Consider the following 12,203-nt stretch of genomic DNA (forward strand, 5'->3'; position numbering starts at 1 on the left):
AGGCCATGTTAATGTTTAAGAAAAACTGTTTTGTATTTCTGAAAAAAAAATGTAGAACAACCAAATGAAGAAGATGAAGAAAGCTTTGTAAATTATTCCATTTCTGTAAGGATTGATGATTACACCAAAAGGTAATGTTAGGGAGACTAAATTTGTAAACAAAATTTGCAAACTAAATGATGTGTCACCAATAAGAAACAAGCACGTTTATCAACATTTAGTTTTCAAAATTTAGTTTACAAATTTAGTCTCTCTAGCATTATCCTTACAACAAAACAACTACATTCCTTATGTAAGGGAATGTTGCACAGATCCAAACCTAATGTAGGACTCCATGAGATTGTGACACATGGTAATCCAATGGCATGTAAGCCATAAGCTAGGAAAGAACCTAAGAGGTACACTTCTCATGTAAGCTCAAGGTACTATCCTACACACTACCAATTTATACAGTAAACTAATTAAACTCTAACACTCCCTTATAATTGGTTTACTGACTTCACCACAAGCATCTCCCTAAGATATGCAAATCTGTCCTTTGGCAGTGCTTTAGTGAATATATCTACTAGCTGCTCTCTTCGTGTAATTCATAATGTCTATGTTCTCTTAGATGTAAAGTTTGTCGACATTTGGATTCTCATCTCTCAAAGGTGCTGCATATAATATGTAATTACAGTAAACCTTTAGGTCTTGGCTTTTTTTGCATATATGTTGTGTTTTTTTATCACTGGGGTTTATTCCAGTGTGATGAAGAGAAAGAAGTCCATTAATCTTAAAGCCAAGTTCATCCAGAAAAAATGGAGGGTTATTGCTAGACAAGCATATTTCTTCACATGGAAGCACAAAAACTTTTACTGCCTAAGACGTATAGGCAGCCGCTGCCTAATATAACCAGAGTCACACTTTTAGTTCAGGCAAAAGTTGAACAGTTCACAAACGACATTTGTCACACTTTGACAAAGGATCTAACGGTTAAAAACTTCACAGTATAGAATATGCGGAGTATTACTAGAAAATCCCTAATATAACGAAGATTGTTGGAAATTCTGTGTAAGGGTTGGGAAAAGGGTAAGTGGCTCCCGTCTTGGGGTATCTAACTATAGCACTGTGCACGGTGGCTCGATCCCGCTCGCTGTGAAGCATGCCACCATAGGGTCCCTTCCTTTGGGGAAAGTAGAATGGTTTGGGTAAATTTGGCTCCCGGTTGAATTGTGCATGTAACATGTTTCTAGAGCCCACCTTGTCGTTACTTCACAGTAATATTTCCAGTTGTGTAAAACTGGAAATCCACATCAGGATCCAGGGCCAACACCATTAATTTATCAATGAAAGTATTTCAGGACTTCTGTTGCACAAGTTATTACTTCATTGTGTACTAGATTTCCAAGCCTCCACGACATGCCCAGCGAAAATATATATATACAGTTAATTAAATCCAGGCCTATATATACAACCAAACCAAGGTACTACTACTGCTGCTTCTGCTTCTGCTTGTTGATGTCATAACTCGAAACCTATACAGTGAAGCTCCAGTCCCTAGATTATAGTTAGCCATATATACAGTATCTCACTGCATGAGTAACTACAATCAGCTATATACTACATTTGGTCCCAACCTTCACTCACTTCACCAGCTAGCTCGGAAAATACTTGGCTTCGTACATGCATGGATGGAGTTGTTTGTCCTCATCTTATCTGTCAACCACATTCTAACATGTATATGTATCAAACTGTGATTTGCAGGTAAAAGAATAATGATTTTCTTTAATTGTAAGGAGCCAAGCAATGTTCAATATGCACTTATAGCAGCAGGAGTAGTAGAACCTGCCTTTAAGGCCTTAAATTCCACTTAACAAGATAGAGGGTCGCTTAGGTGGTTTGATGGGATCTGAAAGTTGCCATTTGATCAAACAACAACACCATAATATAATGGCATTGAAGTATTTTCATTTTTTTTTTTTGGGTAAAGTTTTCTGTAAAACCCAAAGACCATAACATCTAGGGTTTAATATCACCTATGGTTTCACCGTAATTATTGCTGTGCGGTGGCATGTTTCAAGAAGGCAAGACAAGTTTGCGTGATTGGACCTTCCCTACAAAAAAGTAGCATCTTAGAGGAATAGGATCCTATCCAGATCGTCTATGTGAGGATCCCGAATATCACTTCATCATGTTTGCTCATCTGTCATCTTGCAGTCAGAAATTATTTTGAATTTTTTTATTAAAATTGAATATAAACAGTATTTGACGAAAACTAACCGCACATTATACGATGAACGGACATGATAAAGTGATCTCCAAGATCCTCACTAAAAAGATCCCGAGAGAATCCTCATCCCATGTTAGGTGTACTACTGTAAGCCATAGCATGTTGGCGGTTGGCCCTTAATCCTTTCACGTTTTGTCACCCCTAAGGCTAGATGTGTACTTGACCATTCCAACTAAGGTTAGATGTGTACCAACATTTTCCTTTGTTCTCGAGACTCCGTTGTTTGATTCTCCCCTCACATAGACATATAGGTAAATACATGCGGGTTTAACGTTAATTGCCTACAAACTTGACTACCAAAGAGGGTCCTCTGAGCGAAAAGTAACTTTATGCAACAGAATCACCGTCACCCGGCGCCTCAATCCAATAATTAATATTATATGACATGTGAGAAAAACTTACATATGGCATGTTTTACTATATGAAATGCTACATGATGTTTATTGACAATGGTAATTGTACACCCTAAGACAATCAACTTGTCAATAAATAAAACCATAGTTGCAATTCTCAACGTTTTTAAAGAACAAACGTATTGTCTAAACAATAATTGTAAAATTGGTTATGTGTGCTCAATTATGTAACATGACAATTGAGATTAAGATTTACATCGAGACATCCAACTTTTTAGGAGAGAGGGAGAGAGAGAGAATCCTTGGTATTTAAGTTGGTAGGTAGTAGTATCTATCTATTATGCATAAAGAGAGAAGAAAATGTGAATAGTGTTTTGGTGTCATCAAGTTTCAATAAAAAAAAGTGGACAAAAATGCCCCCAAAACAAAAAACTTCAAAGGCATGTGAATAGAGGTATTTTCGTCATTTTAATAGTAATTTTTTAATAATTAATTTTTTTGTGTGCGTGCATGTGTGTGTGTGTGTTTTTTTTTTAATAATTAGTACATCACAATAGGCTAGCAATAATGTGATTCAATTTCTCTATTTTTAAACACGTTCAAAAAGTCTTAAGAGGTATGTAATGCCAGTTATAAAAAAAATCATTTGCACGTGAATAATAATGTGATTAAACTAGTTGTCAAATGATTGTTTTTTTTACACGTTCGAAACATCTTAAGAGGCGTGTAATGTCGGTTATAAAAAATGTCATTCGCACACGGATAATAATGTGATGAAATTAGTTGTTAAATGATTTTTTTTTTTGTTTAACAAACAATATTATCTACACTAAGGGGGAGGGGGTGAGCTTAGCCTCACAATTGGCTAGCAATAATATGATTCAATCAGTTGTTTATTACATATTATTTTCTCTATTTTAAACACATTCAAAACATCTTAAGATGCATGTAATACCGATTATAAAAAAAGTCTTTCGCACATCTTCTTCTTCTTCCTCCGAATTTGGGTTGCAAATTCGGTTTTTTTTTTCTTCTTCTTCCTCCTTCTTCCTCCTTCTTCTTCCTCCTTCTTCCTCCAAATCTGGGTTGCAGATTCGGTTTTCTTCTTCTTCTTCTTCTTCTTCTTCTTCTTCCTCCAAATTTGGGTTGCAGATTCGGTTTTTTTTTTCTTCTTCTTCCTCCTTCTTCCTCCTTCTTCTTCCTCCTTCTTCCTCCAAATCTGGGTTGCAGATTCGGTATTTTTTTTTCTTCTTCCTCCAAATCTGGGTTGCAGATTCGGTTTTTTTTTTTTGTCTTCTTCCTCCTTCTTCCTCCTTCTTCCTTCTCCTTCTTCTTCTTCCCAGATTCGGTTTTTTTTTTCTTCCTCCTTCTTCCTCCTTCTTCCTTCCTTCTTCTTCTTCTTCTTCTTCCTCCGAATCTGAGTTGCAGATTCGGGATTTTTTTTCTTTTCTTCTTCTTCCTCCTTCCTCCTTCTTCCTTCTCCTTCTTCTTCTTCCCAAATTCGGTTTTTTTTTTCTTCTTCCTCCTTCTTCCTCCTTCTTCCTTCCTTCTTCTTCTTCTTCTTCTTCCTCCGAATCTGGGTTGCAGAATCGGTTTTTTTTTTTTCTTTCCTTCCTTCTTCTTCTTCTTCTTCTTCTTCCTTTGAATCTGGGTTGCAGGGTCGGTTTTTTCTTTTTTCTTCCTCCTTCTTCTCCTTCTTCCTTCCTCCTTCTCCTTCTTCTTCTTCCAAATCTGGGGAAGATGAAGGTTTTTTTTTTTTAAATATATATATGTATAATTTTATTTATTTTTTTTATTTATTTTTTTTATAAATAATTTATTTTTAATTTCCATGTGGGTGACACGTGGCGTCCAGTCATTGTCCACATGGGCGCCACGTCACAGTTGACGGGAGACTTAACAGTTTGACTAACGGATATATGAGACTGTCCCAAAATTTACACTTTAAGTATGACTCTGGGACGAAAAAAACTTGATATACTAAATGTTGAAAATCACGAAACATGAGGATAGTAAACAGTTTTTTACCCTTATTATTAAGGACAGAAAAACACAGGAAGTAATTATTTGTAGGCTTTTCAAGAGATGATGTTAGAAGTAAGGCTTTTGGATGGTAAAGTTGAGGAATACTGGGACTCGCCAGTCACCATCTATTATTATATTCATAATACTATAATAGTTCTCTTTTATTGCAATACAAGATTTAGTGGCGTTTTATTAGAGTCAAAAGGATCCTCTCCGTAAAATGATTTCTGACCGCACGATTTACGATGAACAGACACGATTCACGAATTCCCGAGATTCTCACAAAGAGAAACTGACGAGAATCTAGACTCTTATTAGAGTAGTTCTCACATTGAGTAGAATGAGCATGAAGTTGAGTTAGACTGAAAAATAACAATGATCGAAATGTGTGAAAGTGGTGTAACAAGCGATGTGGCCCTTACTAAATAATTTTACACAAATTACAACAAGATTGGAAGTGCAAAAGTACATATTCTTTATGGCATTTGAGCTAAAAAATTATTTAGGAAGTTAAGTTGTTTTGTAGAATGTACCTTCTTTTTTTCTGTTCACTTGATTAAAAATTTCATTCACCTAAAATATAACTACAAATGGTGTTTTCTACAAACAAACAAAAAAAACCCTCGAATAACTAGTTGCTCTCACGTCTCAAGTCTCACCAATCACCATTAGTCTTTTATGTTTTCTGGTGAACTATCTCTCACTATTCGATTTATTAATAGTTAGTGTGAATTTAAATGCCAGAAAGCAAACGTCCATTTCTAAGTAGTAAAGTAATATATACAACCATCACAACAGATCATAACACGACTATCAAGGGATGTTTGTTTGCTCTCATTAACTTTCACTAGACTAGACTAGACTAACTATTAGTCTAGTTCTGTGTTTGTTACCGTACGAGACAAACGTTAATGAGATTAGCCGGGACTCGCCCAGACTAAGGGTGTTGCTAGAGGTTCTTAGCAAGAGTCCCCGAAAACCATGGGACTAGCTAAGACCTTGGTTCTTCTGCTCTACTGCTAGCATCCCCTCTTTGCTCTATTTCCTCTCTCCTACTCCAGCCCCTCTTTGCAACCACCAAAAGCTCGACGCCAATCTCCATGTTCACACGTGACCTAGACTCAAAGTCAGGACTGGGATCAGAGCGTACCAAATGCCCAAGTACCAGTTGGGTTTTCGTCGGTGGCGGAAAAAAGCTGAGCTTCACTGTCACGGTTACGACAGACCTAGCGTCAATTTCAATTTCAATTGTGAAATTAGGGAGAAAGTTGTGAAATTTGAGATTTGTATTTTGTGATTTGTGAGAAAGTTGTGAAATTTAGGATTTATATTTTGTGATTTGTGAGAAGATGGAGGGGGCGTATGACACAAAAAGAGGGGGTATGACGGGAAAAGAGGGAGAAGGGGTATGGCAGGAAAAGAGGGGGTGCGACGGGAAAAGAGGGAGACAGAAAGGGAAGAGAGAGAGATGTTTCAAAAGAGAGAAAGAATTCTAGAACAGGAAAAGAAAAGAAAAATTACTTGTTTGGATTAAGTACCTAAAACCCTCCAAACCTTTAGTGTCATTCTAAATTGGTCTTAACTTTTTTAAACATTCCAAACAAGTAACTAACCTAACGAAAATGTCACATGTGTTAAGCCCCAATTAATTTTTCAAACATAGATTGTATTCAAAACCCACCAACTGGTATATTATGATCAACATTAATATTAATTGCCTTAAAAACTAAATTTCAAACATATAACATATAATATGGAACCCAATTATAAAACGGGCATTGAATTGAATCAAAAATGGACCAAATTGAAATTACATCAAGAGGGCAATCTTCTACAAGGGAAAGGGTTAAGAATTCAGATAAGGGTTTGATGAGCTTGCTCCTAGTATGTGTTTTTCTCATACGCCGATTATTAGCTCATAAAGCTTCCAATTCTTCTTTGTGGCAGCGAAGTTGGTGGTGACAGCATCATGGCAGTCAATACCATTTCAGCAACCTCCACAACATTCTTCTTGATATTGGTAGCTTGAGTTGTAGTGTGGAGTTGGTGGTTCTACGTTGGGTTTGGAGATGATGGTACAATGGGAGTGGTGGTGACTGTTAGTTGGTAAATGATGCTTCCATGACCTACCATTGATTTTGGAGAGAAAATAACCCCTAGTTAATTAATAGATTTTTAACTAGGGTTTACAGATGTGTTGTTTTTAATAGGTTAGGTACCTGTTTGGAAAGTGCAAAAAAGTTGAGACTAATTTGGAATGACACTAAAAGGTTAGGGGGTTTTAAGTACTTAATCATACTTTTTATTATCCTACTTGTAGTCCAATACTGCACCAAACGCCTTACTAAGTTAATCCAGCTTAGTCTATTCTGAGCCAATCCAACTCAACCCCTAGAATTAGTCTAGTTTGAGATAATCTGATGCAACATATGCACTCAAATCATACTTCCGGATTCCAAAACAAAATTGGTACTAATTGGAATTACAGAAAGGCAGAAAGGTAAAGTAGAATTTCTCAAAACGACAAACAAACCTTGTGTTTTGGCAACTGTCCCACAGAGGAAGAATCGCACGTTGTTTGTTATCCAGATCTTCGCAACGGCACCGTCGGCAGTCCCTTTGTATTGTCACCCTTTTACTCGTTCAATTTCACCCCAGACGTCGAGACCACCAAAACAGTAACACAGTAAAAGGTAATTCCAATGGGAATTGGATCTTCTCCCCTAGGCAAAGCCTTGGGATCCTCCTAACCAAATAACACGGACCGTTGGATTTTGATAAAACGGCTACAATTATTATAACTTTTAGAGGAGCTCCCTGTTTATAGCCGTTTGAACTTCTGTTTAATTTATAAAACGAAATCTGAGCAGTCCAACAAATCACTCCCTCAACATCCCTCTTGGATCTCACACTTTGCACCCTCTCTTTAGAAAACCAAAAAAGGGAAAAAGGAGAGAAAGCACACATTATGTGCGTGTGTGCGTGCACTGCTTTAACCTTCTTTGTACTCTGTAGAGAGAGAAAGAGGAGACAGTGAGATGGAGGACTGCAACTGTAAGCGAATGGCGGCCATAGACGACTCCACCACAGCAGCCGTATCAAAAAGGAGAAAGATCACTGCTTCAACGCCACCATTGCCTCCATTGCTGCCAAGTCCAACAATACTTCAGCTCATCGACTTCCCCTATTCATGCTCCAGCTTTTGCTCCGATCACTCTCCACCTCCATCCTCGTGATGCTCCACCAATGTTCTCAACGACGTCGCCGCCGCCCGTAGCTCGCCTCGCCTAGATCTGGAGGTGAATCCCGCCTCCTAGCTCGCATCGAGCTTCGAATTTCTCTTCCCCCTTTCTTTCTATTTGAAAACGAGGACAAAAAGAGGAGAGAGAAACTAGTGAATGGAAACTGTAATAGTTGATTTTTCTCATTTCCGTTAGGATTTTCACAGGAAACAAACAGACGCTTACTCTATCCCTCTCTCTCTCTCTCTCTCTCTCTCTCTCTCTCTCTCTCTCTCTCTCTCTTCATTATCCTTCAATTTTACGTTTCTAAGATTTTATTGCAATGTTTAACAAATTCGAATTTAAATTTCAAAATTCATTGCACCGTTTGCAGGCCAAGAGTTCCGAAACGCCATTCTCCAACTCGACCTCCGTCACCAACAATAAATTCATGTTTCACTTCTCATTCCTTCATCATAATTTCCCTCTTCAATTTCTCCAAACCGAAACGTATTTTTTTCAGGTTAATTTTTGTTTCATCAGCAGGGAGACGACGTCGTCGAGCAAGCTGTGCCTGGACTCGAACGAAATGTCATCACCGGCGCCGGTGGTGTCTCACCAGCGGAGAATCTCGGTCAGTAAATCGCCTCCGAGTGAAGAGATCGAAGAGTTCTTTGCCGCCGTCGAGAAGTACGAGCATAAGCACTTTACAGAGAAGTGAGTACCTTTTTCAATTTTCCATTTTCTTTTCGTATTTTTTTAATTTTCCATTTTCTTTTCGTATTTTTTTAATTTTCCATTTCGTGTGCTGCACTCAACCGCCGGTGCATTTTAGCAGGAGACGGAAATCGGAAACCCTAACTAACCACAACAACAACAACAACAACAACAACAAAGCCTTTTCCCACTAAGTGGGGTCGGCTATATGAATCCTAGAACGCCATTGCGCTCGGTTTTGTGTCATGTCTTCCGTTCGATCCAAGTACTCTAAGTCTTTTCTTAGAGTCTCTTCCAAAGTTTTCCTAGGTCTTCCTCTACCCCTTCGGCCCTGAACCTCTGTCCCGTAGTCACATCTTCGAACCGGAGCGTCAGTCGGCCTTCTTTGCCCATGTCCAAATCACCGGAACCGATTTTCTCTCATCTTTCCTTCAATTTCGGCTACTCCTACTTTACCTCGGATATCCTCATGCCCAATCTTATCCTTTCTCGTGTGCCCACACATCCCACGAAGCATCCTCATCTCCGCTACACCCATTTTGTGTACGTGTTGATGCTTCACCGTCCAACATTCTGTGCCATACAACATCGTTGGCCTTATTGTCGTCCTATAAAATTTTCCCTTGAGCTTCAGTGACCTACGACGGTCACATAACACGCCGGATGCACTCTTACACTTCATCCATCCAGGTCGTATTCTATGGTTGAGATCTCCATCTAATTCTCCGTTCTCTTGCAAGATAGATCCTAGGCAGCAAAAACGGTCGCTTTTTGTGATCTTCCCTAGATTGCTCCGGTCATTAGTGTGGATAAGTATATAAATGAATAGAGATAGGAAAGCAAACACAAGATGTACGTGGTTCACCCAGATTGGCTACGTCCACGGAATAGAAGAGTTCTCATTAATTGTGAAGGGTTTACACAAGTACATAGGTTCAAGCTCTCCTTTAGTGAGTACAAGTGAATGATTTAGTACAAATGACATTAGGAAATATTGTGAGAGAATGATCTCGTAATCACGAAACTTCTAAGTATCGGAGTGTGGTATCGTCTTGACTTGCCTTATCTGTCTCATAGGTAGATGTGGCATCTTCTCTGGAAGTACTCTTCCTCCATCCAGGGGTGGTATCTTTAACTGGTGGAGATGCACAAGGTAATGTATCAATTTCACTTGAAGCTTACTTGTAGTTTCAGGCTTGGTCAAGCGCGATACAAACCATGTAGTAGGAGTCTCCCAAGTCGCCGAGCTAGGGGATCTGCTGAAAGAGGTGACAGACAAGGTAAGCAATCAGAGCTCCGGCTGATTGTTCACCTTCTCCCTATCTTGCAGCAGCATGAAGGATAAAGAGAAGAAAGATGAGAAGAGATGATATGGGATACTTTTGCTTTTGAAGAAGTAACTTTCCACAGGCTTATTCTTGAACTGAGCTGGAGGGTTTTCTGGTTTCCTCCAGAGCCGACTGAAGAATTTGAGGGTCAAAACAAGTCCATCAAATCTAGAGTACGTTCGACCCTACTGATATGGGATACTTTTGCTTTTGACAGAGTAATGGATGTATCGGCACGTGTGCTGTTACGCTTGTCTCCACATGCTTCCTTGTATCCTTCGCACTTGCCCTATTTGTTCCTCAAGCAGATGCGGTATCTTCCCTGGAAACATAAGATGTTGAAGATGAGTACTCGAGAGCAATGCCAGGTAAGTAATCAGGTAAGGGGTTCCAGGCAGTCAGTTCCTGGCTAGAAGCTTGATTCCAAGTGCTGACTGATTGCTCTCTTTCTCCTTGTCTTGCAGGTAACAACAAGGCCAAAGGAAAAGACAGGGAAAAAGCATGATATGGGATACTCTTGCTTTTAACCCTGATGATATGAGATATTCTTGCTCTAGTATAGCTTGTTTGCAAAGGTATTATCGGGGGGAAAGAAAGCTGAATATTTCGAAAGGCTTCGTTGGGAGTGCCCTCTCAGATATGAGGAAGGGTTGAACATTTTTGCAGGTCTGCCTGTCCGTTGGGGATGGAGGTCGACATATATAGGAGTCTCCCTAACAACAAGTAGTAATGCTATTCCTTTACCCTGCTTGGTCATAGCACGGTAGTGGGAGCTGCCAGCTTCACATGTTTTAACTCTGTCAGAGCACTTTGAAAAAGTGGTCTGTCGTATCTGGCTCTCGAGAAGTCTTCGACAGAATGCCCATAATTTCCGCAAAGCTGAGTGTGCGTGTGACAGGTGCTGACAAGGCTAGAAAAGAAGGTGCCTCTTCGATTTCTGAGATCGGCCCTCGTGGTCTCTGAGCAGCCCAGCTTTTGAGAAAGCGAGCGTCTCTTCGATTGATTCGGAGAACGATGCATCTTCGATTTTTAAGAAAGCAATCATGATGGGGGTCTGGCTCTCGAGATTCGGGGAGCAGTGTCACTTCGATTTTTGAGAAAGTAATCATGTTGGGAGTCTGGCTCTCGAGATTCGGATGGCAGTGCCTCTTCGATTTTGGAGCAAGCAATCTTGTTGGGAGTGTTTTCTCGAATGTGAGTAAAGGTTGGGCATGTTTGCTAGTCTACCTTGCCACGAAGCACAGAGGTTGACACACAGGGATTTTCGAATTATCCAGCAATGGTACTGTTCCTTTACCCTCTCTTCGATTTTTGAGAAAGTAGTCATGTTGGGAGTCTGGCTCTCGAGATTCGGAGGACGGTGCCTCTTCGATTTTGGAGCAAGCAATCTTATTGGTAGTGTTTTCTCGAGTGTGAGTAAAGGTTGGGCATGTTTGCTAGTCTACCTTGCCACGAAGCACAGAGGTTGACACACAGGGACTTTCCAATTATCCAGCAGTGGTACTGTTCCTTTACCCTTGTGGGTAATAATATGGTAGCTAGACCTTCAAAATTTATGGGTCTAAACTTGGTTAGTGCTGTTTCTTTGCTATTCTTTTACCTTTCTTGGTCAGAGCGATGTAGTGGGAGCTGCAAGCTTTACGTGCTCAATTTTGGCAGAGAACTTTGGCAAAGTTATCTGTGGTACCCATGAGCTATTGTTGCGTGTGGGAAGTGGGTGATTCAACAGTAAGATTCATGTGTTTTCTACTTCCTCAGAAGTCTTCGACAGAATGCCCATAATTTCCGCAAAGCTGAGTGTGCGTGTGACAGGTGCTGACAAGGCTGGAAAAGTAGGTGCCTCTTCGATTTCTGAGATCGGCCCTCGTGGTCTCTGAGGAGCCCAGCTTTTGAGAAAGCGAGCGCCTCTTCGATTTCTGAGATCGGCCTTCGTGGTCTTTGAGCAGCCTAACTTTTGAGAAAGCAAACGCCTCTTCGATTTCTGAGATCAACCCTCGTGGTCTCTAAACAGCCCAGCTTTTGAGAAAGCAAACGCCTCTTCGATTTCTGAGCAGGCGCCTCTTCGATTTCTGAAGATCCGTCGAGTGCAGATTTTTATAGGGGCTGGCATTAAGTTCCAAAGCACACTTGAATCTCCACCAGTAGAAGCTCCATTCTTGCACTTCTAAGATCTTGATTTGTCCAACCTCTTCTCTCTTCAACACCTTTGAAAATGTCTGGCCCCTCCGACCGTCGTTTTGACTTGAACCTTGTTGAAGAGGCAGCCCCGCCTTCTCCAGACAACATATGG

The sequence above is a fragment of the Malus sylvestris genome, chromosome 10, assembly GCF_916048215.2.
Source record: "Malus sylvestris chromosome 10, drMalSylv7.2, whole genome shotgun sequence".
In the NCBI taxonomy this organism is placed as follows: domain Eukaryota; kingdom Viridiplantae; phylum Streptophyta; class Magnoliopsida; order Rosales; family Rosaceae; genus Malus; species Malus sylvestris.